The sequence below is a fragment of the Morone saxatilis genome, unplaced genomic scaffold, assembly GCF_004916995.1.
Source record: "Morone saxatilis isolate NCDOM2014 unplaced genomic scaffold, NCSU_SB_2.0 Contig15, whole genome shotgun sequence".
Classification (NCBI taxonomy): domain Eukaryota; kingdom Metazoa; phylum Chordata; class Actinopteri; family Moronidae; genus Morone; species Morone saxatilis.
In genome coordinates, this window is record NW_023339707.1 from 15,692,650 (window position 1) to 15,698,665 (window position 6,016).

The window sequence follows — 6,016 nt, forward strand, 5'->3', positions numbered from 1 at the left end:
TCTCTCTCTCTGTCTCTCTTTGTCGACTTATCTGTCTCTCCCTCTCAGAGGCATCCACATATGCACATTAACTTGCGGCAAGGCACGATCTGAAATTCCTTTAAAAACCACAGTCATCACCATTCATACACCCCACCCTAATAGCCCCTCACAGACTGACTTGTGCATGCACACACACACACACATACACGCACACACACATACACATACATGCACACACACACACACACACAATCTAAAGCCCATGTTTATTTGAAGGAACTGAAAGAAGGCCTTCCTCATCTACTCTTCTGTTCTTTCTCGCAATGGAGGGAAACTTGTATGCATGTGGATTTGTGTGCATGTATAATCCTCTCATATGAGAAGAAGTACTTTCATGTAACTTTTTTGTCGAGGTACACAATCACTTAAAATCAACAATTTCTGTTGCAAAATCCCATCTGAGTGGACCACCTCTGAGCAGTTTGACGAATATATTTGCCTTCTTTTACATGCTTCTCTTTCAGCTCTATAGTCTGATGTTAGAGAGTATATTAGAATCTGGATGTATAGCTCTCATTCATTTATTGTTTGATATGTTTAGATTAGTGTTATTAATTATTTGATGGCTTTACATTTTTTCTGATTGTGGCCCTGTGACATATTCTGTTTTAGCTGTTTATTATTGTAACTTTTTATTGGTTCCTATCTTGGTCAGGACACCCTTAAAAAAATAAATTTTTAATCTCAATGGGGCTTTCTTGGTTAAATAAGGATAAATAAGTAAATATATTTGTACAATTATCAGTGACGTAAGAATTATATGATCATAACCTGAGTTTTGTCACACACAAATGCACAACTGTACACATACAAATGCGCCGGCACAAGTATAAAAAAAACTCTCTTCATCTATCACATGCACGCAACTACACACGCACACACAGGTCTAATTCATCACCTCTTTCAGAGTGATGGGTCCTATAGCTGTGATAAAGCTGAAACGCAGGAAAGACAGCACGAGGCTGTAAGGGATAACACAGTCATAGTATTCCTGCTCATTTGTTGGTGCTATTTTAGATTTTCTAAAGTGGCTGATGTGCATGTGTCCCCATTTGTTTATTTTTACACAGTTAAGTTTGCATCAGCAAAGTTCCTTGTAATGATTTACGTAGGCTATACACTGCATATGTCACCAAACAGCTGATGAGTTTTTAAGGTACTGTGGGTGCATTAATGCAAAAAAAAAAAAAGAAGCAAAATGTACACTGATGTTATTCTAAGGTCTTTTAGAACTGGTTGGGGCCAGATTGCACCAAGCTATCCTCTTCCTGCTGTTTATTTATAAGCTGGTCACTCTACTGACCTCTCCTCCAGCTCTCTTTTCCTCTTCTCTCCTTCACTCATCATACTATTAATGCTTGGTCATTCTTTCCATTAGTTCACACGCTTCTTTCCTGTTCTGGTTCTGACAACGTGACTGCTCGCCCTGTCCTGTCCTGTGAGAGCCGGCTGGAACAAAAAAAAACGCTGAGCGAATTTCTCTAAATTTTTCCACTGAAACTATGATGTGAGGGCCACCAGCATTGAGTTTCGATGTCGTAATATGTGTTTAACTGTCCCTTGGTCTCTAAGTGAGTCAGGGTCAGAATGAGGAAGAGGTTAGCAGGAGAGATGAAAAAGAAGATGAGTAGAGGCAGCAGACACGGTCCTCCCTCCTTTCAGTTCCGATAAATTGTTACTTAGTGTGTGTCACACTGTGCATTGCAGGTTAACTGTTCCTTCATGAGTGCATGAAAAAAAGCCTCAGCACAATACAATAAGTGAAATATTACATTTATTTTGTTGGTCAGTCGGTGGGAAGGCAGAATCACAGTCAGTGGAAACAGCAGTAACTTTTTGTGTAGCTTGAAACTCAAACGTCATGGCTAAGGGGAGATAAACTCATCACTTTTCACAGTATCGCATCTTTCTAGTCATTTTTTCTATCTTTGTGCTCCTGAATGGATCAGATCTGACTCTGATAGAATTTAATTTAAAATCCTCAATGGCTAATTCTTCTTAGTAGGTGTGTGTATGTATTTAAATCTGTGTTTCTGCATTTGTAAGTGTGTATACAGTGCCTTGTGCTCACGTCTGCATGGCCATGTTTGGCACAGTTTAATCTTATCAGATGAAGGATTAGTCTCCTTGACAGTCGCTCACACATAGCACAGCACATTACTACTTGTAAAAGTGTTGGTATGTGTACTGCACTAATATCTGGAATGACATCACCTCTCAGCACCAGAAGGACAGGAAATCTTGGTGTGGTAAATCATTACCTCACTGGCTCTCTTATCATCCAAAGTTACTACTGCCAAGATTACACAAAGCACACTTGGACCGTAGGAGGGCTTGACTGAGTGTCCACATCTCAGACACGAGTTTGTGTTCTTTGAATTATATGTTTAGTTTAATTTATTAAATATGAATATGAATACAAGAGCCTATTCGGTATGAACATGGCTGTTTGAAAGATCTGATGTCTCTGATGCTGAATTTTTATTACAAAATCCTCACATTAAAGTTATAATCTTTAGGATTTTAATTAAGTCAAATTAATAAATGATTTATTTAGCAATAGCCATTCAATTCATTTAATGTGTATATTGAGCAGTTACCTCAATATATAGTACTTTATCATGGAATTTAGAGTGCCTTCACTCGCACAAGGGATTCACAGGAAACAATGAATGTATGTCATCTAACATTCCTGTCTGTATTTGTATTTCATCTATGTCAGCCTCAGGCTGCAAGAAATAGAAACATTTTGGTATTGTGGTGTTAGAAGGCAGTGGGCTTACCAGACCTCTGTGGGCCGCTCCTCATCTCTGCCACTGCTGATTTTCCAACCAAACTGTCAGTGCCTACATAAACCACAGTTGCATTGTGGGTAATGTAGGCAGCCTATTTTGACAAAATAGATTGTGTGAAAAAAAATAAATGATATATTTTCTACATTGATTTTGATCCTTTTTTTAAAAAACTCCTTGACTAATGTCACTAAATGAACGGACTACTCTGTTAATGTAAACCGAACATTTCCTACTGCTGCTACTTCACATTAAAACCACACTACTGGCAAAGCTCTGCAGCCGGTGCTGCAGGGAGTAACTAGATGGAGCTGCCACAGTGAGATGGAGATAAGATAGACCTTTATTTATACCGAGCAAAATGTGTTGATGTTAGACGAAGAGCTGCAGTTACTGCTCCTGTGTCCTGCTGTTGAGGTGAAAACTACTTGCACCGTGTGCAACAATAAATCAGATTGCGGTTGCTCATAATGACATTTTTTTTTGACTTCTTTATTAAAACAACATAAGTTTGTTTGGCTGCCATGTAAACAGATGCACCAGTTCCTCTTCTGTTGAATTTCTGACAAAGTAGCTTAAACAGTGTTTGCGGCCCCTACAATTCTGGGACTTGTAGTATAAAACCTCACTGGCTGTCACCACATTAACCACGGGTGTCACCAAATCAACAAGGACTGAAATAAAAAAGCATTAAAACCATAAAAATAGAAAAATGTTTGAGATGCTGAAATAGCTTTCTTAAAATAAAATGTTCTGCCTAATATGTGGAGGTCAGCAATCAACCTTTTGCCCTCCCTTTGTGATGAGTTTCAGCACTATAAGACAGACTTTAGCTTAGTCATGATCCGAGTAAGTGCACGTGTACAGTAGCTTTTCCACTTTGTAATGCTTTCGTTGTGCTGAATCAATGCAATTTTAAGAGTTGCGCTTCCAACTTTCCCCTTTTTTATATTATTTAGAGCTTAACTGAGCCCAAGTCAGTCACGTTGTTTAAGGAAAGTTTATCAACAGGATGCAGCCAATGCAGAAGTAAAGAAGGAGTGGTGTTTCACAATCGTACAGATTGTTAAAGCTGCTGGGCAACTTCCCACTTTAGTGCAAGACAGCAGGAGTCAGCTATGGTCTCAAAAAAACAAATCTTTTTTTAACAATATTGAATTAAGATCTGTTCTGTACCCTCCTCTCCTTTTTAATAGATTATTTTCTTCCTGTCTCTCTTTCTCTCTTACTCACTCTCTCTCTCTCTCTCTCTCTCTCTGTATTTCTGAGAGTACAGTACAGCCGAGGGTGGGTAATTACTTTGCGCTACAACCCTAAAATAACACGACTGGCCCAATTACAGTCTGGGCCTCATTACACAGCCTAGCAGAATAGAGGGAGAAATACTAGACCAATCAAAACAAAGAGGGAAAGCGGAGATGTAAGGAAGGACAACATTTAGACGGCAGGTGTTGATTTAACTTGTCTGTGAGGGGAGTGTCCAGGTGGCACAGTGGAGCAAGATACATGCCATGTCCTGTCCTGTCCTGGCAATATTATATGTTCGAACTCTGCCATCTCTTCACTCTCTTTCCATTTTGTTACCGACTTGTATCCAGTATACAGCAGCCGACGCTCATCTAGTCACACATTAAGACATTTAGCTCCTCGAATTATCCCAAAAAACATCATGCTCTCTCACACACACACAGAGTCAGTACACTTTCCCTTTCGACCCATGGCCTCTAGTGTGGTCAGGGTTGGGTAAGGTTGGGTCAATGCCAGAGAAGCCTGTTTACGTAAGACTCTTCAAAGAGAGCCAGTGAAAGAGCACACTGTACAAGGGAAGGGAAGTGTAAATACCAGCCTGATGTTGGCATAACACATGCTCACACCATAGATCAATTACATACGAGTTGCACAAAAACATACAAATATACATATATCTTTAATACATTCTAACATAAAGACAAAGAACACAAAGACCTCTGGCGTTTGAAAATACGACTTAGCTTGAAGACATCGTATTCAGCCTCTGTCTCAAGAACCCAGTCATGAACCCTAAATTACTAGAAACCCAGAGTGTTCTGGTGTAGATGTTATGTTGTTTGACTTGCTGTTATGGTTAGGCACTGTATCCCAAATTAGACTTACCCTCCTTTTTTCTCCCTACTGACCACGGCTTGACAGGAAAAGCCTGCCAGAGCCTTGTGTGTATATGTATGTTTGCGTATCTGCCGCGCCATGCATGTTGGTTTATACGTGAACATGCATGAGTGTCTTTATATATACACACATTCAAGTGTAAACTTTATTGCTGGATGCTGAATAAATGTTTTTGTAAGTTTTTATTAAATTTTTACTCGCAAGCATTTCATAGCAGCAAACGGTGTCATGTGGCGGTGAAAAGAGGAGGTTTGACAGCACTGCTGATCAGACAAGACAGAACACGGCTCTCACGCTTACTCATACACACCTGACGAACTGACTGGGATCTGGAAGAGGGCCAAAGGAAATTTCTTGGGGAACTTTGGAAACGGGTCTTAACATAATTTTATATATGTGTTCATGTGTCGACCTATTGACCCCACTTTCAGAGGAAGTTGGGATACAAGTAGGACGAAAACGAATCAAAAGGGCTTGTAGGAGAAACAAGATCTGAAAAATTATGTGTCAAAAGGAGAGGAAAACACAGCTGAGGGGTGTTGTTTGAAGGAGTTGGATAGCAGAGAAGGGGCGGTGGTTGAAGGGAGAGGGGGCGCTGTGTGTCTGTTTCAGTGCCTGGCACAGCTTGGCCTGGTTAGGCTCCAGGCCTCTCTGGGGGAGCCAAGTCTTCTCCCCAGGCGGTGCCAACTCCCTGTGGTGGTGTAGCTACATGTTCAATTATGCTCTGGAGCCTGCCTGTCTTTACCTATGCCTCATAGGAAAACACTCCTAGCCCCTGTGTATGTGTGCTGAAAGGGGGAGTAATGAAGAGATCCCAATGTGGTTTTAAGGACAGGAGAATTCATAGTAGTTAGGCCCAAATCAAAACGATCCTTGATTGCAGTGGCTCTTGCAGTTTTGTTTCAGTAAACATTTTTTTTTTTGTTCCTATAGAACTGTATGAAATTTTAGAAAGTTTATGTTGATTTAGTCATTGGATCCAGTGTGGCATGGTAAGAAAAGAAACAGTTCTTCTTATGCTCTCATAGTTTCCAGGA